General features: G+C 44.5%; 1 long non-coding RNA gene across 1 annotated transcript; it reads left to right on the top strand.

Annotated features, from left to right (window-relative positions):
- Positions 1–5,917: 5,917 nt before the first annotated feature.
- On the top strand, positions 5,918–8,510 carry LOC135405655 (uncharacterized). The gene is made up of 2 exons (XR_010425910.1): positions 5,918–7,850; positions 8,134–8,510. It is a non-coding gene; the product is annotated as an uncharacterized LOC135405655 (long non-coding RNA).
- The last annotated feature ends 15,860 nt before the right edge of the window (positions 8,511–24,370 follow it).

The following is a 24,370-nucleotide window of genomic DNA, read 5'->3' as shown; positions in this document are numbered from 1 at the left end:
TGCGACTTCGGACCCGGATCAAAAAGTGGGCAACTGCAACTTCGGATCCTTAAAGCGTCACTTGGGACGAGTTCCACCGTACGTGCTGCCGGACCCTGGAGGCTGCAAGAGCGCGCTAAAAATAGGTAAAAAATGGAAAGGGAAGCAGCATATAGTTTATTTTCTGAATTTTTGCAGAAAAAGGGTATTAAAGATATAGATTTAAAAAAGGAATTACCAGGATTGCTTGCTTTTGGGTATGCAAAAGGGTGTTTTATCAACCCGCATACCGTGCATTCTTTAGAAGAGTGGCGAAAGTTTGGAGATAAAATATGTGAGGCCATTCTAGAAGAGGATAAAGTTGCAAAAAAGCTGGGAAAGTTTTGGAAAGTTGTGAATGATACATTGTTACAACATGAGGCAGAGAAACGAGCTGCTGAGCAAGCTCGAGGTATACAGCAACACAACAGAGATTGGTTCTCTATTTCCCCGACCCCCCCTGCATTTCAATCAGTTATGCTCCCAGCACAGCCGTCTGCCCCCCCTCCTAATGAAAATACGGCTCCCCCTTCTGCAACCCCTCCTGACCCTCCTGCCCCTGCAGAACCTTTAAGCAATAATGCTGATCCATTGCTGGAGCCACCAGCACCCCCTCCTCCTGCTTTAGATGCTGTGATGCCTGTCCCTGGGGCAAGCACTGACCCGGCGGGGGCCATAGCCAAGGAGAGGAGAGATACATGGGCAGCGATTGCTAAACATTGCCTGTCAGAAGAATTGCAGGGGGCAGAGGGCATGGCATTTCCAGTTATTTATAATCAAATGCCAGGGGGAGGGCTAAATGCCACTATAACTCCATTAGATTGGAAACTTTTGGCACAACTGCGGAGCACTGTAAGTGAATTTGGTTTGCATGGAGAACCTGTTAAACAAATGTTAGATTATTTCTGGGCCACTCAACTTTTACTACCCTCAGATCTCCGTTCCATTTCGAGAATGATACTTACAGAACATCAGCAACTTTTGTTTAATGCTTATTGGCAAGCATATGTTAATGAAAGTGTTGCTGTGATCAGGCAACCGGGGGATCCTTTACACGGCGTTACAGCAGACGAACTAATGGGAACAGGTCCATATTCACGAACCGAAGCACAAGTACACATTGGGGCAGATAAAATTAGAGAAGCCATGGACCTTGTAAGGAAAGCATTAAATAGGGTCAAGGAGCCAGGGGGAGTGCCATTATATATGAGCTTAAAACAGGGAAGGAATGAATCTTTTGGTGAATATGTTGACAAGTTAACAGCTGCTATCACAAAAGCTGGGGTCCCAGATTATATGAAGGGAACCATGCTAAAGCAGTGTGTTTTGCAAAATGCTAACTCAATGGTTAAACAAGTAATAAATACATTGGGTCCTTATTGGACTATAGAAGAATTATTAGACAAAGTATTGCAAATACCAACAGGAGAGAATGCATTTTTAGTCAATGCTATTCAGGATTTTACTAAAGGGCTTAAAGAACAGACTCAGGACTTAGTTAAGGAGCTTAAAGAACAGGCTCAAAATTCCCAAATTCAAGTGTTAGCAGCTCTTGCACCCCTCCAGGGAAAGGCTAATAACTCCACAGATGGAAAAACTCGATCAAAGTGTTATCGATGCGGAGCTACTGGACACTTCAGAAGGGAGTGCCGAGCAACAGGAATTTGGTGCCAGCAGTGTCAGAACTCCACCCACAACACTTCTGTTTGTCGGAGCCGTTCGGGAAACTCACGGCAGAGCGCGAGATACAGCAGCGACCGCGCTCAGACACAAGTCGTCGCTGCAGCACAGATAACCCCAGCCAGCAACTTTTCACTGAACAATCCATTCCACGGACAGGAGAACAGCTGCAACCTGCAGCAACCACAGCCTCAGCCAATGCTTTCGGATTACAACCTACCACAGCCGGCAGCCTCGGATTGGATTTGGCAACAGCAGTAGAAGTTACTTTGTTATCCACCCAACCTCAAAAGATTCCCACCGGGATTTATGGACCTTTAATAATAAACAAACAAGTGTTTGGTGCATTGCTGATAGGAAGATCATCAGCTAGTCTTGCTGGATTATTTGTGCTGCCTGGATTAATTGATGCTGACTACACTGGACAGATAATGGTTATGGCACATACTATTTTTCCACCTTTAAAGATTCCTAAAGGACAACGTATTGCTCAATTAATACCCCTGCCACAGTTAGCAAAACCTTTAACCAACGACCGACAACTGATGCAACGTGGAGATCGTGGATTTGGTTCTACAAGGGGACTTACCTTACTGACACTGGATTTAAGTGAGAGGCCAAAACATAAAGTTACAATTATATGGAAAGATCAAACAAAAACACTGGATGCTTTACTAGATTCAGGAGCTGATTCCAGTATAATAGCTCCTCATTGTTGGCCTAGACACTGGCCTCTGCAACCTGCTACTACAACTGTGACTGGCATTGGGGGTGCCTCAATTGCTATGCGGACTCCTACTGTGAACATTGAGGTGGAAGGTCGTGTGGCCGGTGCTGTCCTGTCTGTTGTGCAGCTTCCACCAACAGTACAATGCTTAATCGGGAGAGATGTTTTGACACAAATTGGGATGAAACTCTCCAATGATTACCCTTTGGGGGAATAGCCATTGCTTGGTCTTTCCCAATTCCTATTACTTGGATTGTTGATACTCCAGTATGGGTTAAGCAATGGCCTTTAAAACGGGAAAGCTTGGAAGCTGCTCATGAATTAGTACAAGAACAAATTGATCAAGGACACTTAAAACTTTCTACTAGTCCCTGGAATACACCTATATTTGTAATAAAGAAAAAGTCTGGAAAATATCGATTATTGCATGATCTAAGAGCAGTTAACTCACAAATGGAAGCCATGGGGGCTTTACAGCCTGGACTACCAAATCCTGCAATGCTTCCCATGGATTGGTCCTTACTGATTGTAGACTTAAAGGATTGTTTCTTTACAATTCAATTGCACCCTCGGGATACTAAACGTTTTGCTTTTACATTACCTGCTATTAACAGAGAAAGACCTGACCAATGATTTGAATGGACAGTATTACCACAAGGGATGAGGAACAGTCCAACTTTGTGTCAACTATATGTGGATACTGCCTTACAAGCCTTGCGAAGAAGATGGCCTGACTGCATAATCTATCACTATATGGATGATATATTGTTTTGCCAGCCTGAGGAGTTTGTACCCGAACAAATACAAATAATTCGCAGACATTTGGAACAATATAAGTTAATAATAGCAGATGAAAAAATTCAAACGACAGAACCATGGAGATATTTGGGGTGGACTATCTCTCGACATGCTGTTATCCCACAGAAATTGGTATTTCAATCAAAATTGCGCACTGTGAATGATGCACAAAAACTTCTTGGGGATTTACAGTGGTTACGCCCTGTTGTGGGAATCCCTGCTGACCTTTTAGCTGAATTGCGACCCCTATTAAAAGGAACAGACCCAACAACCAAAATTACTGTCACAAAGCACCAACAACTCATACTCCAACAAATTTTAGATTGTGTCACTCAGGGCCGTGTTCGGAGAAGACAATGGAAATTACCTTTAGAACTTACCTTTTGGGCTGACAAACGATACATTTTGGGTGCTATTACACAATCACAAACAGAAACGGGGGAGGATATAGGGGTTTTAGAATGGTTATCAACTAGCATACAACAGCCTAAAACACTTTTACAAAAAATTGAAATGTTGGCAGCCCTGATAAAAAAGGGTCGAGAGCGTGTGTTACAAATTGATGCTCAAGAGCCTGCACGTACACGATTACCAATGCAGAAAAATGATCTTGATTGGTACCTATGTACTAATGAGGGTCTTCAAGAAGCATTATTAGGACTGACATGTCCCATAATTACCGGTAGACTGCACAATGTCCCTACAGCATGGATTGGTTCTTGGCAATGGATACTGAAACCTAAAAAACAGGAACAACCAATTCCACATGCACGAACAGTTTACACAGACGCTGGCAAAAAATCTCACACTGCTGCCCTAACCTGGTTAGAGAAAGGAGAATGGAAGCATGAAATTTTAACAGGAGAACCTACAGATTCATTACAAACTTTAGAGTTGTTAGCAGTGGTCAGAGCACTAGCTAGCATGGATAGACCCCTTAATATTGTTACTGACTCATTCTATGTAGCAGGGGTAGTTAATCGGATAGAAGGGGCCCTAATTAAAGAAGTCCCAAATAAGAGGCTCTTTCAGTTATTTTGTCAATTATGGTTGGCAGTAACAAACAGAGATCATGACTATGCTGTCATACATGTACGAAGCCATAAATGGGACATTGGGTTGGGTGAAGGAAATGCTAGGGCAGACAGATTAGTTTCTATGGCTACAGAGGATGAGGAAGAATTTACCAAAGCACAGAAAGATCATGAACAATATCATCAAAATGCCAGAGGACTAAAAAGAATGTATGACATCACCTTAAATGATGCTAAAAATATTGTTCGACCCTGTCCAACATGTAGCAATCATAATGGTGGTGTAGGATTGGGTATGGGAGTAAATCCCAGAGGGTTAAAGAGTAATGAAATCTGGCAAATGGATGTTACACATTATGCACCTTTTGGAAGATTTAAATATATACATGTGTGTATTGACACATATAGTCATTTTATGTGGGCTACAGCTCAAACAGGAGAAAAGGCTTTACAAGTAGAAAGACATTTGTGTGAATGTTTTGCTGTGATGGGGAAACCACAACAGATAAAAACAGACAATGGACCTGCCTATGTGGGTACTAGAGTAGGCCAATTTTTGAAAAAGTGGAAAATCACTCACCGCACAGGTATTACTCACTCTCCCACAGGACAAGCAATCATAGAAAGAGCTCATTATACACTAAAAACGTATCTTGAAAAACATAAAAACATTATTGATATTAAGAAAAGGTTAAGCAAGGTACTGTTTGTCCTGAATCATTTATGCATTTTTGGAGATCAAAAAGATCCTCCTGTAACAATTCATTATACATTAAAACAGGATACAGAGAAACCTGAAGAGGTGTGGGTCAGATTTAAAGATCCACGTACAGGGATTTGGCAAGATCCAGCAAAAGTACTCTATTGGGGAAGAGGTTATCTTTGTGTTTCTTCACCACAGGGACCTCTTTGGATACCTGCCAAGTGGACTCGAGCTGCTGTGAATGTCTCGAGCCCTGCTAATGCAAAGTCACCTGAATGACTTTGAAGTCCAAAAAGATCCCATTAGGGGATGGCTAGCAAAATTAGGTTTAGGACCATGGCTTGCGGAGATCACTAAACAAGCAATTTCGCTTTTACTAATACTGCTGGCTGCTTTATGCATTGTTCCTTGTGCTTTTAAATGCATTCAAAGCATGCTAACAAAGGCAATGAGTGACGTGTTTTTAACATTGTCTAAACAGAGCGGGGGAAGTGTAGAAGATATTGCAGAAACCTGGTTGGTAGAGAGAGGACACATTAAAGATTCTATACCGCTGGTCTCACGCTAAAGCAAGAAAACTATTAGAAGGTCACTGATTAGTGTGTTTGTGAAACTGCTTTGTTTAAGAAACTGCAAGGCTGCATTGTCTGCTGTGAAGCTGTATTGTTTAAGAAACTGCATACGTGATAGAAAAATTAGAGCAACAGGATGGGAAAGGTAGAGAAAGTAGCAAATAGTAAATAAAGTAACTATAGCCATGAGAAAGAGGCAGCATTTGCGCAAATATAACTTAGGTAATTAGGAGCCAATGATGAGCTTGTATTTGGAATATTAATGAGCCTAATTATTAACCTTTATAAGCATGGAGCTTACAGCAATAAAGTTGGATTAGTCATGATCAATACTGTGATCGTGTGATACTTTCCTGTCGTCCGCAACAGTGACTCTCCCCCTTCTTGCAGCCCTCTTGACTTTCATTGCTTTTCTCCCTAGCTTATCCTCAGTTCATCCCCAGGAATAGCCCAAATCAAAGCTCCCACCCGACCCTGGCATTTTTGTCTAAAAGAAATGCAATGCGAGAAAAAGGAACAAGCAGATGAAAGAGAGTATTTCCTTCAGAGGCCCAAGGACTCTGCAGTGCTGGGATGTTTGCAGCAGGGTTCTGTGGTTTGGGTCCTGATCTGGGTTGCCGTCTCCCAAACTGGGAACAGTGTCATCCAGCAGCTCCATCTCTGGGAACTCCCCAGGTGCATGCGAAAACTGAGGAAGGCACCAGTGCAGACAGAAGACACCAGTTTCCTGGCAAACAGGCAACCGTGGTGTTGGATAGAGAAGTAACAGTAGCCCCACAGAACTTGCTTGGTTTGCGGTTTCTAAACCCTCCTGAAATGCTACGCTTGAGTAAGTCCCAACCAAAACATTTTCAAATGACATCTCTTTGCAAACTGCTTGCACTACAAGTTCTATTTTAACAGAACTGTCTTCTGATAGGAAAGTGTTTCATATGCAATTTCTTTAATTAACTCTAGTAACACATTATGTGCTTAAGTTCTGTATTTCCCTTTCCCCAAACTGCTTCACTCTCAGCAGTTAACTGCGTTTTTTCTAATTGCTGCTGTAATGCCTTCTTAACTCTTGTAAAGATCTTATCACTTCACCTGTAGATTTCTGAGTAGCCTCTTTTTCTAGTTGATCCTGCAATTCCTTCATTGACTCTTGAAAAGATCTTATCACTTCACTTGTGGATTTCTGAATAGCCCATCTGTCTTTTTATGTTGTTTTAAGGACAACACATAAAACAGCACCTACAAGAAGTAGTCCTAATCCAAGGCCAGACTTCAAGAGGGAATAATCCCCATATAACTCACCCTGAGGTGTCGTTCCTTTTGACTCAGTCATTTAGCCAGCTCAGGTTAATGTCTTTCTCCCCCTTAACCCTCTGAGGGTCGGCTTGACTCTCTCCTGGAAAACCTTTCAACAGGTCCAGGTACCAGACAACCTTTCAACAGGTCCAGGCTACACCAGAAAGCCTTTCAACAGGTCTGATGTGCCCGGGTCACACCGAGAGGACAAAAATTATCACTATAATTTCATAATGAGGGGCGGTCACCATTTGACTCACCCTTGGTATCAGTTTTGGACTACACCGATTACTCCACTACATCCAAAAGATCCTTGTCCATGATGCCAAAAATGTTACAACCCGCCCCAGAAAAGGGGGGGGGGTAACCCAGGTTCTTATTAATAAATCCCTTTGGATGGATTAGAGTGAAACGACACTAAATAATTGGTGTTTGAAAACTTATATATGTAGGGTTTATTTTAGAACAATTTTTTTTCAAAGGTAAACAGGTATGTTGCCATTTTGGGTGTTATCATCTACAGCGATATGGCATAAAGATAACCTTTAGGGAAAATGCATAAGGGAGAGAAAGGAAACACAGGACAAGGGTAAGGGAGAGTAAGGGAAAGCAAAGCTGAGAGTGGAAAGATGTATATAGTCACCACCCACAGGGTCCAGAGGTGGAACTTGGTATTTGCAGCTTCCATGTCTGTCAGTTGAAGTGGTGGCCTTGATCCACTGGGGGTGGGGGAGGGAAGCCCCCACACTCCAAGAAGTTATGAGTTATTATATCCATGGATGGTGTCCCGGGCCATGCCACGAACCCCCAACATCTCCTGGGCCTGTGCAGAGTTCCTGTGAGGGGCCTGGTAAACACGGCTCTTCTCGCCTTTTCAGGGCTTGACACCTTCAGCAGCATTGGCAGGGGGGATGGGTCCAGCTGCCTCTTCCCAGCCTGCAGAAGTCCCCTGGCAATCCCAGAATGCGTAAATCATGAACCATTTCAGTCTCTGACAGCACAAGGTCATGGCTGTCAGGATTTTAAAGGTATGTGTTGTATGAACCTTAGTGATCATTCTGAGTCTGTTCATGCCAGCACTGACAAACTAAAGGAACGAACCAAACAGCTACACAAAGATGACAGCAATGACTTTTGGGGATTGTTTACCTGGCTGAGAGTTTTAGAACTGAGCCTTGGAACAAATGATTGTTGGTGTTGGGATTTCATGTGTTGGGAGTATTTGTTTTGATTTTGATCTGTGTTCCTTGTTTATTATCTTGTGTTCAACGAATGATTGATCATAGTCTTAATCATGTTATGACCATGCAGATGAATACAGTGTTTGCCCTGCAGCTATTAAACAAAACAGGGGGAGATGTGGTGTATCATGGACCAGAGCAGAACATAAAGGGTTACCGAAGCAGAGGATGTTGCCAGAACGGAAGAGAATGTGGCAGAAGGTGGGAGGAACTGTCTACAATGTGCATGGAGCCAAAGGTCGTGTGACCCAAAACAAGATGATTGAAGAAAAGAAGAAAACCTGTTGAAAGCTGATAGGTGTAAAGATGGACATTAGTTGTTAATAGGTAGAAATATGCTCACTGTAATTTTATAGGGCCAAGTATTGCTTGTTGATAGGTTATAGATGAAACTAATTCTTCTAGAAATAGAGGCCTGAAATAAATAAATGATTCTCTTGCATCACAGTAAGGGAGTCCATGCCTTGGTATGGACTATATTTGCTACAGCTGCCCCCAGGGCATCAGAAGTGGTGCTGAAGCCTCTTTCAGCCCAGCCCCGGGTGCAGTTTTCTTATCCCCTCACCGAGTGCCCGCTCCCCCAGCCGGCACTGACCAACCAGGGTGTTTGGCACACTTGATTTGGTGGTTTGGAGAAACAGTTTCGGACTGGCAGGGGACCAGATAACCTCGAGGAACAGCCCTGGCGAGGTGCCCAGACTGGCAGGGGGCCAGGGGATCGCTGCTCCACGGAACCGGCTGGAGCTCTGGGTGAACCGGAGCTGAAGGGTCTGTGACCTGTGGATGAGCCCAGCATGGAGCAGCACGGGAGGAGCCCGCACTGGAGCACAGGATGCCCCAAAAAAGCCGAGAGCCCGTGGGAAGCCCCTGCAGAGCCGTGGGAGCAAAGCTCTGGTTTCCAGGGCTGGCCCCGCCCCACCGACTTCTTGAGCACCTCCTCAGCAGGGCCCCCAGACTGCGATGGAGGGAAGAACTGCAGCTGTGACTGATGGGCACAGGGAGGAGAGAGACAGCCAGCAAAGAGGGCTGGGAGCGCGAAGGAATAAGCTAAGACGGTTACGGGATAAAGAACTTGTGCCGAGGTTTCCTAGTCAATCGGAGCGATCTTGTGGCGCTTCTCGGCTCGGCGGGGCCGGGGAGGCAGCAGTGGGACACGCGGGGCCGGGACTGTGCGGGCGGACCCAGCGTGGAGCCCGAGGGTTGAGCGGACCTGCTAGGAAACAACTTCCTGATGCCCCCCCGGTGCCCGCGGGCTCGGCAGTGCAGCTCTCGTGGTGGCAAGGGGCGGCGGAGACCCCTTGATGCGGCTCCTCACTCCATCACCCTCTCCAGTGCCTCCTCGCCGGTCCTTTGGTGCAGCTCTTTCAGCCTGGGGCAGCTCTATTGTTGTCTGGTTTTTCGTTGTATTCTCTGTTATTCCGTTCCCAGCTCCCATCTCCCCGCCCTCCCCATGAGGCTCTTGCAGCACCGCCGCTCCTCGCCCGGCCCGCGGGGCAGCTGTTTAGTGTCACCCCCTTTTCTCTCCCCACAGAGCTCCTGAGCTGGCGGCGGCCGCAGCCCCTCCTTAGGGCCTCAGGCCCAGCCTGGACCCCCTCCCCATCCCCATGAGGATTTTGGGGGGGTCGTGTGTGTCCCTCTCCCCTGTTTTTATTCTGACACCACCCGGCTGCTCCCAGTGATCCCAGTAAAGCTTCCCAGTTCTCCCCAGTTCTGGTTATTTGGGGGGTACTGGGGGAGGGGCTTGGAGGAATCCCAAGGGGTGGAGCTGAATTTGGGGGGGCAGAACTGGCCCTGGGATTGATGGGGAATTGGGACCCCCCTGTGTTCCCCTAATGCCAACACGCTCTGGGGGGCTTTGGGAGGGCACTTGCCCCTCAATAAAACACCCAGCCCACCCCAAAAGGTGCTGGGAACACCCCAAAACCTCCCCACAGCCCCTCGAGGACCTCCAAACACACTCAAAGCCCACCCAGGACCCCACCTAACCCCTTTTCTGGGGGGACTTCTTGGGGTGGTGGTGCTGGGAGCTCCCTTGGCTGCAGGCAAGGAACTCTCAGGTGAGGGGGGGGGTGGGCAAGGGGCAGTCAGTGGGAAAAGGGGGGGTCAGAGGGGACAAAAGGGGTGATGGGAACCCAAACTGAGTGGGAGGGGAGTGGGACCCCCCAGAAGTGGAGGGTGAGAGGCACTGAGGTTTGGGGGATGTGATAAATAGAAACCCAGGGTCGGGTGATTTCCAACTAGAATTTATTATATGATAAAAGCAAATTCAGCGCTGGGTGATCAGGGAGGGGTTTTAACAACTTCCAGTGCCTGTCACACCCAAAGAAGACAGTTGTTCTACATTTATTTCCAGCTAATTCATGAATATTCATTAACATAAGCATAAACATTACACATTGTTGTCAGACATTCAGCAGATGTTTGCTTGTTATCTATACAAAGTTATAAATTTTTAAGAAAGGTGCTGTTATCCAGCTAACTAAAGTGTGAAAAACAGAGACCCAGTCGGGCAATTTCCAATCAGAATTTATTATATGATAAAAGCAAATTCAGCGCTGGGTGATCAGGGAAGGGGTCCAACAACTCCCAACACCTGTCACACCCAAAGAAGATAGTTGTCCTACATTTATTTCCAGCTACTTCATGAATATTCATTATACATAAGCATAAACATTACACATTGTTGAGTCAGGCATTCAACAGATGTTTTTCTTTTAACAAGAATGTTATCTATAAGCATCCATAATATATTGTCAGATCAGACACTCTGCAGATGTTTACTTGCTACAAAGTTATAAATTTCAAGAAAGGTCCTATTATCTAGCATCCATAATATATTGTCAAATCAGACACTCTGCAGATGTTTGCTAGCTACAAAGTTATAAATTTCAAGAAAGGTCCTATTATCTATCTAACTAAACAAAATTGTCTCACTATAAATCCTACACAAGGTAAAAGGGAGGTAACTTGTTTTATCTCTTTAGAGGGGCCCAATTAAGTTTTACGACTTGTTTTTCTTTTCTCTCGAGGTCATATTGACCCTTCACTGTTTCTTCTCAATCAACTCGAATTATTTTCTCAATTTTTCACAATCCCTCCTCTCTTTCCATAAAATTATTAATTCGAGTTTTTTGTTCTAATCTGGACAATATTAATTTGACATTTTCTTCGTCCCGAGAAGGTGGAGTTCTGGTGACCAACAGTATTTTAGCATTTTGAGCCGTCTTTGGATCTATCGGCATTGTGGATATTTGCATTCCTTGTACTACAGAAACTATCAATCTAATGAAACAAGGGATTAAACATGGTAAAAAGATTATACTGGCCAATGCGCATAACAGAAAGAATCCTACTTTCTTCCACCAAGCTGTTCCTAACAAGTTATCCCACCATTTGCTGTCAAGCATGGAGTTCCATTTTTGTACAGGTACATGAGTCAGTTTTCTGATATCCTTTGCAATATCCATAACGGCCTGTCTATTATCATCAATTTGTAAGCAACAATCCGAAGTGTTAAATTTACCACACACACCCCCTTCCTCGGCTAACAGATAATCTAAAGCGAGCCTATTCTGGTACACAGCTGCTCGGGTTTTTGATTGCTGACTTGTGATTAGATCCAGAGTTTGAACTGTCTTATTGGCTACTATTTCCATGACTGCTTGGAGGCGGATAATCCTATTTAGCATGTATATGGGGGTTCGATAACCCCAGGACCCATCTTGGGCCCAAGTAGCTGGTCCGTAAGTAGCAATGATTCTTTCAGGAGGCCATTCATCATCGTACCACTTTTGCGTTCCCCCAATGTCTTCCCTTTTTTCTCGGCGTATGGTTCCATAATCATCATACAAAGGTACACCTAAACTCATACCTTTTTCAGGGGGCAGCAAAAAGAACCCTGGTTGGATTATACCTAGTGTACAGACTCCTCTCCAGTCTTTAGGGAGCTGTGTATATGCTCGCTTTCCACATATCCAAAATAATCCTTCCGGAGCTGCCCATTCTAAATCAGTACTACTTGCTTGGTCCCAATATATTTTTAATTCTTTTATGCTCTCAAAAGGGTTTTTCACATCTGTGTCATTACACCACCAGCTTTGAGCTTCCTCATGCCAAGCACAATCTGCAGTCATATTGTTAGTCCAATATCCTAACGGTTTCTTTGGCCACCAGTATTCTCCTGTGGTATTTATTATTTTCACTGATAGGCATGGGGACTCTCCTACTTTAGTTTTATATGTTTCCCTACCTCTCCGTTCAATGCATTCTTGCCCAATTACATCAGAAATTAGAATCCAACCTTGGGGCCTAGATTCTGATGCTCTCTGGGAGTGATTCCATTTTAAAATTTCCCATGGGGTGAGACTAGTACCTTTCCAGGGCCACTCTTCTGTCATCAAAGGTCCACTACAAATCCAGCACTTAGGTAAATTCAGGGTTTGAATAATATGTTCCATTAAATCAATATATAGATTAGTTCCATAACCCGGGAGTTGCCAATCCTCTCCTAGTTTGTCTTTCAATTTCTGGTACAAGTCACCTATGTTGGAAGACTTTCTTTGTGTGGTTTCTTTCAATGTAGTTTGCACCCTCTGTTTTATTATTTCCTCCCTTTTCATGTCCTGCATTCCACCACCGTCAGAAATGTCCCAATGGCCTTCTTGAGTGAAACAAATCCATTCCTCTCCCTTAGGACAGCTAAGTCCCAGCCTGGTTCCCCCTTTTCCTAAATTTTTTGCCACCCATATTTGCCGAGAATCCGTGTTGCAAGTATTCATTTCTCTAGAGTCATAGCAGACTTTGTTGACAAATGAGTGGTAGCTTAAGCTTTGAATCATACGACCTTTATATCGTGTAATTTGGTAGCATTTTGCACACTCATCAGACAGGGCATGAGCCCAGAAGCAGCAGAGTATCCAAAAGGGTCCAGCATAACTTAAGCCTCCACGGCCCATGCCCAAACGGGGTTGCATCCCGTGGCTGGCTGTCAGTGGCAGGTTCAGAGGTTAACCTGGTCTTGCCCCTTTTAGATTTTCTAATTTAATTAAGACCCAGTTTTCCGTTTCCAGGTAAAGGTTCACTTTATCTCACAACAACGGATTCTGTCAACAAAATTATTATTCCCACTAATTAGTCAATATATAAATCGTTAACCATTGTGACATTCTTTACATGGGGTCTATAAAGTTAAAGTCATCCAGTGGGCAGTCAATTTGGGCTGTTTCTTCAGAGAATTTCTCCGCACTGTATCTTAATGCTGCATACCAGTCAGCTTCAAATATTTCCCAATTTACTGGTAATAACAATTCCCACCCACAGAACAGCTTATTTATCTGTACTGACTCCAATTGGGGTTGACCTCCTTGTGTGTCACGACACACAGGGCAATGTATATGTCGGTTAAAGGCCACACAGGACCATTTACGGTGACAGTGCCTACACTGACACTCTACCCAACCATCGTGCTGAGCCCACGGATGTTTTATACAGCGTATGCGATCTGGTGGTGGTGGTCCAGGAGTTAGGGGATCTTCTTTTTCAAGGTCACAAGCTAACACAAGGATTGGGTTAACTAAACGATTAGTAAAATATGCACCTGCCCCTCCACTCTGCCAAGGGATGGCTCCTTCTTTCCAGGAAACAAACCGCTGTCTCCTTAAAATTTGTCCTGGGACTAACTGAAACCAAGATCTCAGGCTAGGTTTTATACAGAAACTTTCAGGAAATACCTCTCGGGCCTTTAAGTCTCTTTGTTCTGGGGATAACTCATTCCAGCCTTCGATATGTTTTCTCCATTCAGGTGATGAATTCATAAAGGTCTTTTTTGGAGTTTAAGTCGTAGGTCCCCAGGCGCTGATGACACAGTCCACTCTTTCAGGGGTGCTGGAGCAACAGGTCCCTTCACTCTGGTCGCGTGTGTCCACCCTCGTTCTGCTGTATGCACTGCGGTCTCTGTCGTAAGCAGTACCTGGAAGGGACCTTCCCAAAATGGGGTTAAAGAAGTTTCTTTCCATCTCTTTATTAGGACCCAATCTCCAGGGTTTATTTTATGTATCTTGAAGTCTAAGGGTGTTGTTTGAGCTAAAGCTCCTAGTTCTCTTATTTCTGTCAACCTTTTTGCAAGTGTTTGTATGTATGGCCTTAATTTGGCATCAATATTGCTATAGTCACCTACTGCATCCTTTAACCAGATATAAGGCATTCCATAAAGCATTTCATAGGGTGATAGGCCAAGGTCTGTCCTGGGTTGGGTTCGAATACGCAGTAAGGCCAGGGGTAAGCATTTAACCCATGACATCTGAGTTTCAATCATCAATTTAGTTAGGGCTTGCTTCAGAGTCTGGTTCATTCGCTCAACCCTCCCTGAACTTTGGGGGTGCCAGGGAGTATGGTGTTTCCACGTGATCCCTAACGCAATTGTTATTCCTTTAAGTATTTTTGAGGTGAAATGAGTCCCTCTGTCTGAATCTATACTATATACCATTCCATATCTAGGAATTATATTTTCAATTAGTACCTTAATTACAAAATTTGTTGTAGCCCTCCCAGCAGGTATTGCTTCCACCCAGTGAGTCAGATGGTCGATTATTACTAGCAGGTATTTCCATCTATTCACAGGTGGGAGTTCAGTGAAATCCACCTGTATTCGCTCGAAGGGTCGGTATGCTATATCCCTTCCCCCTACAGGAGTATTTCTCATAACCTTTTTATTCACTTTTTGACATGTCAAGCAGTGACTGGTAACTTGCTTAGCGATTTCAAAAATTCCTATACACCCATAACATTGTAAAAACTGATCACAGAGAGCTCGTGTTCCCCAGTGAGTAGCTTGATGTAATCTCATTAATATTGATCGTGCTATTGGTTTTGAAACCATTTTTCTCCCATCTGTTAAGATCCATACTCCCCCTTCTTGCTTCTCTGCCCCTATTCGTATTAGTTCTTTCTCTTCCCTCTCCGAAAATACTGGTATTTCTGAGTTCTCGGGCTGTTGTAAGTCTAATATATGCAACTCAGTTATTTCCCCCTTTTCAGCTGCATCTTTGGCCACTTCATCTGCCAAATTATTCCCTCGGATTATGAATGATATTCCCTTTTGATGTCCTTTTACATGTACTATTGCTATTTCTAGGGGTTTCTTTAGAGCTTCCAATACTTGATTTATCAATTCTTCATGTATTAGTGATTTACCTCTCGTGCTTATTAACCCTCTTTCTTTCCAAATTTTCCCAAATGTGTGCACGACTCCATAACAATATTTTGAATCTGTAAAAATTGTACCCTTTTTTCCTGTCAGTAATTCAAGAGCCCGGTAGAGGGCATACAACTCACACGCTTGGGCTGACCAGGCTGAACTAAGTTTTCCTGATTCTACAATTGTCATGTTATTTCCATTGATAACTGCATATCCAGAAATTCTCTTCCCATCTTTGTATCGGGAGGAGCCATCAACAAAATATTTTTCTCCGTTTTCTAATTCCACCTCTTCTAAATCTTCTCTGACTTTGGTCTGTAATTGTATTAAATCAGAGCAGTCATGCTCCAGCATTTGAGTCAGCTCACTTGGTTCCCCATATAAAAATTGTGCTGGATTTTGATTGTTAGTTACTAGTAGTTCTAAGTCTGGACTATGGATTAATATGGCTTCATATTTTAGAATGCGGGCATCTGTTAGCCATTTTTCTACTTTTTGATTCAGTAGTGCTCGTACAGCATGGGGGGTGAAAACTGTAATTTTTCCTCCAAAGGTGATTTTACGGCTTTCTTCCACTAATATAGCAGTGGCTGCGACAGCTTGCACACACACAGGCCAACTCCTGCTGACAGGGTCTAGTAATTTCGACAGATACGCTACTGGCTTTCGATGTCCCCCTTTTTCTTGGGTTAATATCCCATAAGCAATTCCTTGTTCTACATTTACAAACAACTGAAAGGGTTGCTTCAGTTCAGGAAGTGTTAGAACTGGAGCTCTGGTTAGAGCTCTTTTAATTTCCTCTAGCTTTTCACTATCTTTGTCATTCCACTTCACTACTTCTTGGGTAAGCTTTTCATACAAAAATTTCACTAATCCACTATAACCCTCAATCCACAATCTGCAGTACCCTAATAATCCCAGTAATCTTCTTATATCCCTTTTGGTTTTTGGGGGAGCTAGGGCCAATATCCCTCTCACTCTTTCAGCATCTAATCTTTTGGTTCCCTTATCTAGCCAATGACCTAAATATTTTACCTTTTGTTCTACAAATTGTAACTTCTTCTTGGAAACTTTTAACCCTTTCTCCCCCAGGAAGTTTAAGAGCTTTATGGTGATATCTCTGACTCCCTCTTCACTTTCTCCAGAAATCAATACATCATCAACATATTGAATAATTTCTATTCCCGGGGGTTTAGGGAATTCTAATAGTATCTTTTCTAGGGCCTGTCCAAACAGGTTTGGAGATTCCGTGAACCCCTGAGGAAGAACTGTCCATCTTAATTGTTGTTTCCTCCGTGTTTGTGGATCTTCCCATTCAAAGGCGAAGATATTTCTGCTTTCTTCATCTAGTGGGCAGCTCCAAAATGCGTCTTTTAAGTCGAGAACACTATACCACGTATAATTAGGAGGAATATGACTCAAAAGGGTGTATGGGTTAGGAACTACAGGGAATCGGGCAATTGTTCTTTTATTTACTTCCCTTAAATCTTGGACTAGCCTAAAGGTACCATCCCCTTTTTTTACTGGAAGTATAGGGGTGTTGTGAGGGGACATACAGACTTCTAAAGTTCCATTTGTCAGCAATTTGTCTATAATGGGTTTAAGTTTTGCTCTTCCTTCTCGAGAAATAGGATATTGTTTTATTTGTATTGGGCGGTGGGGATCAATGATTTCTATTTTTATAGGGTCTATCTTTAATTTTCCCACTTGGTCTTCTGAGGCCCACACACTGGGGTTAATTCTTTCTTCATCTTCCTCTTTTAGAGTCATTATTTTGACTCTCATTTCTCCCTCTTCTGGCACAACTCCTATTCCCAGAGAAACCTGTAGGTCTCTCCCTAAAAGATTGCAACCTGCTTCAGGTACTAAAAGTAAATCTCCCACTGTAATCTTGGTTTCTCCCTCAATTTGAACTTGTTTTATTATAGGCACAGGGAATCCTTCTCCTTTTGCTCCAATTACTCTGATTGTGTCTTTACTGGCTGTACAGCCTTGAGGAATTTTGATAACACATGATTTATCTGCACCGGTATCTACTAGAAATTCATATTCTTCATCCTGGGGGCCTAATCTCAGTTTTATCAAGGGCTTTTTATGATGTTTTTCCCCCAGGTAATAAAGCCCCTGACCCCCCTAATCTTTTTCAGCTTCCTCAAACAATTGTGCATCCTTTTGTCTCTTAGGGCAGTTTCTCTTCAGATGACCTTTTTCTCCACAATAAAAACATGCAAACTCCTGGCCCCTTGGGACAGTTTGTTGGGGTTTTTTCAGACTCCCCATTTTCCTTTCTCCTTTGAAACTCTTTCTCTCATCTGACTTCACACCTTTATGTGATTCTCGGATGGCAGCCACTAATACTTTTGCCTTTGTTTTTGCTTTCTCATTATCTCTTCGCACATAGACTCTTTGTGCCTCTCTTAGTAACTCTTCAAGCCCTCGGTTCTGCCAATCTTTTAATTTTTCTAATTTTTTGCGGATATCGTCCCAGGAATTAGTTACAAAGTGGACTTTTAAGACCACCTCTCCAGTTGTAGTTTCTGGGTCGATTCCTGAGTATTGCTGTAAATCTTTTCTCAATCTCTCTAGCCATGCACTCGGGGTTTCATCTTTTTCTTGCTGGCTTTTAAATGCTTTTGTGACATTCTGTCCACGAGGCACAGCTTCTTTAATTCCTCTTATTATTAAGGTGCGATAATCTGCCATGTATTGTCGGTCTATGGCTGAATTAGAATCCCAATCGGGAGGATTAACGGGCATTTTATTGTCCCCGGGGGGGCCTGCTTGATTCTCCCTTTCCCATATCCTTATCCCTGCTGTCCGTATCATCTGTCTCTCCTCCGGGTTGAATAGTATTCCCAGAATGGATTGCATTTCTCCCCAGGTAAATATATTTGGTCCCAAAAATTGGTCTAGTTGTTCAGCTACTCCTAAGGGATCCTCTAACAACCTCCCCATCTCTTTCTTAAATGCCCGCACCTCACTTGAACTTAGGGGAGCATTTACAAACCCAATTCCCCCTCGCGCTCCCCCCAAAGGCACTTCCCTAAGTGGGTATAATTTTCTCGTTGAGCACACCCCTTCACTTTCCTCACTAGAGCTGTCCTGTTCTACTAAAAGGGCTGTAACTTCCCTTGGGGTGGTTCGTCTCTTCTTCCGGTTCTTAGGTTTTTCAGGATTTTCACTCTTATGATTTTGCAGGGTAGTGGAATCTGCAGTTAGAGGAGTCTGTACAGGTGGGGAATAACTCACAGGCGCTGTGGGAACAGCAGCCGGGGGGGGCTGTGGAGAGGGTGATAAAAGGGGTTGCTGAGGGGTCTGTGGAGGGGGTTGTAAAAGGGGTTGCTGAGGGGGTGGATTATAGGCTGGAGGTAAATAGTCTAATGGATCCCATTTGGTTTCTGTTACTTTCCTTTCAGCCTGCTTTTCTTTTGTCAACTTATAGACTTTAGTAGGTTCTGGCCAAACTTCTTCTTTCCAGCAAGCAGCATATTCACTCTCCTCAGAGTTTATCGGCTCCTTGCTGTTTACATAACTATTGAGGGCTTGGCAGATCCAACCCTCAAATGACCCATACACAGGCCAAGAGATACCATCACTCCTTATTTTTTCTTTGGTCCACTCAATCATGCAGTACTGAATCATTTTTGGTTTTTCCTTATTTTTAGTACTCTCCCTCTTTTCCCAGTTTAAGATCATTACCCCTAGCGGACTGTCTAAGGGTATATCCGGCAATGCCTGCCTGCTCCTTTCCTTCCTGGGGCAACTTAATTTACTAATTCCCTGCCCCATATTCCCGAGGTCCCTTCTAAAGTTTTCCTACCTTTCCACCGATCCTCTGGGATCCCCTCTAAGATTTTTCACCGACTCAGTGGTCCCTTCTGAAAAACTCCCACCGACCCCAGAGGTCCACTCATCAATTCAACCGCTTCGTCCCTTCACCTGCCGCATTCCTCGCGGAAAAACGGAAACGAGGTTAGAAGGACTCCGCAATCGCTCCGCAGCTACGCTGCGTCTCATTCATCATTCACTCCGACCTCTTTATCCGCCCCCCGAAGTGATACTCACAGTCCGTTGTTCTCACTCGGGTCTTCGTGCACAAGAATTATGGGCTTTTTGCTGCAGCACTCCAGGAGCCTTTAATTCCTTGCTTTTATCATATACTTGTGTTACCCTTGGTCCTTGTTGAAATATTAGGCCTGTGAATAGGCCGCTGAAAAGCAGCGGGCGCGCTCCTATCTCAGGCGCTAAGTATCTCCCAGAACACAAAGGGTATCACGTCGGGCGAAGTCACCAAGTTTTGTGAAAAACAGAGACCCAGTCGGGCAATTTCCAATCAGAATTTATTATATGATAAAAGCAAATTCAGCGCTGGGTGATCAGGGAAGGGGTCCAACAACTCCCAACACCTGTCACACCCAAAGAAGATAGTTGTCCTACATTTATTTCCAGCTACTTCATGAATATTCATTATACATAAGCATAAACATTACACATTGTTGAGTCAGGCATTCAACAGATGTTTTTCTTTTAACAAGAATGTTATCTATAAGCATCCATAATATATTGTCAGATCAGACACTCTGCAGATGTTTACTTGCTACAAAGTTATAAATTTCAAGAAAGGTCCTATTATCTAGCATCCATAATATATTGTCAAATCAGACACTCTGCAGATGTTTGCTAGCTACAAAGTTATAAATTTCAAGAAAGGTCCTATTATCTATCTAACTAAACAAAATTGTCTCACTATAAATCCTACACAAGGTAAAAGGGAGGTAACTTGTTTTATCTCTTTAGAGGGGCCCAATTAAGTTTTACGACTTGTTTTTCTTTTCTCTCGAGGTCATATTGACCCTTCACTGTTTCTTCTCAATCAACTCGAATTATTTTCTCAATTTTTCACAAAAGGAAATTCTTTCATTATAAATCTTACACAAGGTAAAAGGGAGGTAACTTGTCGTTTGTCTTTATAGGGGCCCAATTAAGTTTTACGGTTTGTTTTTCTTTTCTCTCTCCAGGTCATACTGACCTTACACTGTTTTTCTTTTAATTAGCCCGAATCATTTTCTCAGTTTATCACAGGGGATGATGGGAAATGGGTGGGAGAGGTCAGAAGAGTGAGGAAAGGGCAGGGTGGGACCCCCAAACTGAGCATGAGGGGGCTGGGGAGTGGGGGGATGATGTGGAAGGGGTGAGAGGGGGGGAAAAAAGTAGGGGGAAAAAAGCAGGAAAAAAACTGATTGGGGGGGGCTGTGGATTGAGGGGACCATGGAAAAGTGGGAGGGACAGGGAGAGGGGTGGAAAAAAAAGGAGGGCTGGTCTGGAGGGTCCAATGGTCCCATGGGGGTCTTTGGGCACAGGGGGGTTGGGAAACGGGGCTTGTCCCCCTGAGCTCCCAATTTACTGTGGGGTGCTGGGGGCTGCTGGATCCAATCTCAGCCTTGGATTATGCCAACACTTTCAGTTTCGAGGAATTACAGAGGTGTGACTGAACCACTTTTGTCCCCCAAGTTTTAATGATGGCAAATCAGATCTCTTGATAGAAATGAATTATTTAGGGCACCAAATGATCAGACAAAAGATCTTCATCAGAATTATTTACTGCACAATATAAACACTAAAACTACCAGTAGTACAGGATAAGATAGGACAGTGTTCTATGCTAAAGCAATTGTTGAAGCAATTCTACTAAAGCTGGCACAAAAGCAATTATTATTAGTTAGAGATGGATGTAACTCCCCCAGACCAACGCTGGTGGGGAGATCTCTCCTCTCAACCTCAAGAAGTGACCTTGAGGGGGTCCCCAGCTGTTGTGAACTCCCAAAAAGCCAATTTTCGAACCCCCCATAAATTTGCTCCAGAATAAGAGAAGTTTTCAGACAGGCAAACAACTCAGCATGGGAGAATTGTATCAAAATTCCCTTCACTCTGCCATTTTTATTTTGAATGTTATTGCTGTTCTTACTGTCCAAGCTGATCCCCAGGAGAGACTGTGTGATTTAACCCCTTAAGCACTAAATTCCTTCCCATGTGCCAAGGACACAGGTTTGTTGTTGCCTCCAGCAATATCCCAGGCAGAGGAGCAGTGGTGGTGTCACATCATCACCCAGCGACTTCATCTACTTCAACACCAGGAACGGGTAACTGAGGAGATTTACAGAACGTGCTCTCTGCCTGAATACAAAATAATATCGCCTTTAAAACAATACATTAAGGAGGTTGCACTTTTTAAAGGTGCAAGGAACACTAAATTCAACACTCACAGTTGAATAAATAACACTACAATAAATACTGACATCAGAAAAGCATTTATTTTAAGTACTGAAAACCAGAAAAGGGTCTTTCCACATGGGTGTCCTGTCATCCATAACTATTACGGAAGAATTCAATATAATAAAGAAGTATATAACTTTTCTTTCCATCAAGGTGAGATTTTCTAACATTTCACTGACCTAGGAAGCAAGAATTTGGCACAGAATTAATACTGGAGAAAAATGAGACCAGTGAAACATCCTGAGCTCAGGCTAACCTGACTGTGCTGGGGAATCAGAGCTTTCAGCATGGGAAATGAACTGCTCTGAAACAGTGGGAAGAAACCAGGAACAAAAGCTGAGTTCAAATGCTCAAGAGTAAACAACTCCTTCCTCACCAAAAGGTATTAGCTACCCTTAACTCATCTCTAGATATCCATAGAAATAGAACTTAGGCAGTTTTTCCAGGGCTGAACAAGCTCATTCAGGGATGAAGGACTGGGACTTCTGTGGACACTTGTACTGGTTTCTCTGGACACTTGTGTTCCTTCAGAGAGCCCCTGGAAACACTCTGCTGTTCACTCCCAGTGCCACCAGTGCCTGGGTCCTGTCTGCAGCAGCAGATTGCAGTGGGAGAGGAGAAATGCTTTTCTGAGCCTCTGGGCTGGACACAGGCACAGCCTGACCCTGAACCCAAGGGAAACAAAGACAAATTCCACGGCTTTAGCTGGAGCAAGGTTGGGGAGGTTTCCTGAGGGCAGCACTACACCAGACTGTTTTGTGTGTGTGTGAGACAGGCAGAAGCACAAATGCCTGCACAGCCCAGAGCAGTCAGTGTGGGGCTGTGCCTGCTGCTGCAGAAATCCTGAGGGAACAAATCCAGGCAATAGTTTGGGTTTATTCCTTGCTCTGTGTCAATGGAATAGAATGTTCCACAGGAGCTCTGTCCCCCTCTGTGTCACCGGGTGGCTCGAAGCTGAAGGGGGAGGGTCAAGTGCAAGTTCCCTTCTGAAGTGTGTGTCCCTAAGGAGGACACTTGCCTTATTATTGCTTATTATTTGTAATATCTTACAGATCTATCATACAACACCTAAGGATGGATTCTATAGAATATGTACCATAGATATTTGGGTTGGGTCTGGCTGAGCTGCAGTTCAGTTCCCCACAGCAGCCCTCCCAGGGCTGGGCTTGGCATTGGCAGCTGGAAGGGGGTTGAGAACACCCCAGTGTTTTGGCCACTGCTGAGCACAGCACCAACACTGGGACATTCCTTCCTTAGCTGAGGGCAAGACCCTGGCAGGGGACCCAAGTAGGCCAGCTGAGCCCAACTGACCCAAGGGACATTGCAGACCATGGGAGGTCAGCTCAGCTCTAAAAGCTGAGGCAGGGAGCAGGAGGGGGGCATTCATTGTCTAATGGCTACCTGCTGAGGAACCGTCCCGCGGACCCAAGCCCTGCTCCTCGGGAGTGGCCGACCATGACTGCTCGTGGGGAGTAGAGAACAAACCCTGCTGTCTTTTGCTTTAAATAAACTGTCTTATCTCAACCCACAAGATGGTTTTTTTTTTCCACCTTACTCTCTCCCCTGTCCTGTTGGGAAGGGGAGTGATAGAGCAGCTGGGTGGACACCTGGTGTCCAGCCAAGGTAAACCCACCACACACCTGAACACTTCCAGAGACTCCACCACCTCCCTGGGCTACTTCTTCCAATGCCTGAACACTGTCTCAGTGGAAAAAGGGGTTTTTAATATGTAATCTGAGCCTCGCCTGATGCAACTTTAGGCCATTTCCTCTCTTCCTGTCACTACAGGCTTGGCAGAAGAGACCAACCTCCACCCAATTAAAACCTCCTTTCAGGTCATTGTAGAGAGCAGTGAGGTCCCCCCTGAGCCTCTCCTTCTCCAGACTCAACAAGCCCAGTTCCCTCAGCCATTCCTCAGCACATGTGTTTTCCAGAGCCTTCCCCAGCTCCGTTCCCTTCTCTGGACACGCTCCAGCCCCTCAAGGGCCTTTTGGCACTGGGGCCTCCCCAGTGCCCAGCACAGAGGGGCAATCAGTTCTCTGCTTCTGCTGGCCACACTCTTCTCCACAAAGGCCACGATGCCCTTGGCCTTCTTGCCCCCCTGGGCACACTCTGCCTCATATCCAGCCGCTGTCAAGCAGCACCCCCAAGTCCCTTCCTGCTGAGCAGCTCTCCAGCCCCTCTGCCCCCAGCCTGGAGCGTTCCAGGGGTTTGTTGGGACCCAAGGGCAGGCCCTGTGTTAGAGACTGAAACAGTTAATGATTTATGCATTCTAAGAGACTCCTGCAGGCTTTTGACTTTTCTGACGAGTAACTGGAGCCATTCCCCCCCCTTTCCCCTGGCGGCGGCGGCGGCCGGATGTGGGAGCGTTGCTGGGACGAGGAGAGCTGGGAATATTGGAGTGCAGCTGTTAAGCCCCGAAAAGGCGGGGAGAGCCAAGTTTACCACGCCCTCTATATGAATTCCGCGTCAAAAGGAGGACACCAACCTATGAAAACAACTCCCCGCCCTGGGGGAGGTGCAAAGGATATGGATTTTGGCTGGTGACTTTGGGGTTTTGGCGGGGTTTTTGCTTTTCCCTTTTCCCCCCACCATCTGCGGGTCAAGACGGCGCTGGATCCAGTGGGTGGTGACTATCTCATCTTCTTTTTCCCTTGCTTTTCCTTACTCTTATCCTGTCTTTCTTTCCCCTATGTACTTTTCTCCTCCCCAGAAAGGTTATGATAGCACCCAAAATGTTAGCATACCCATTGCACAAAATTGTTAAAATAAATCTTGTCAATGTATGCTTCAGACACCGATTATTTAGTGTTATTTCGCTTTAATCCACCCCAAAGGA

The sequence above is a fragment of the Pseudopipra pipra genome, chromosome W, assembly GCF_036250125.1.
Source record: "Pseudopipra pipra isolate bDixPip1 chromosome W, bDixPip1.hap1, whole genome shotgun sequence".
In the NCBI taxonomy this organism is placed as follows: Eukaryota; Metazoa; Chordata; class Aves; order Passeriformes; family Pipridae; genus Pseudopipra; species Pseudopipra pipra.
The sequence above is the reverse complement of the archived record's forward strand: the minus strand, read 5'-3'. Positions and strand labels throughout refer to the sequence as shown.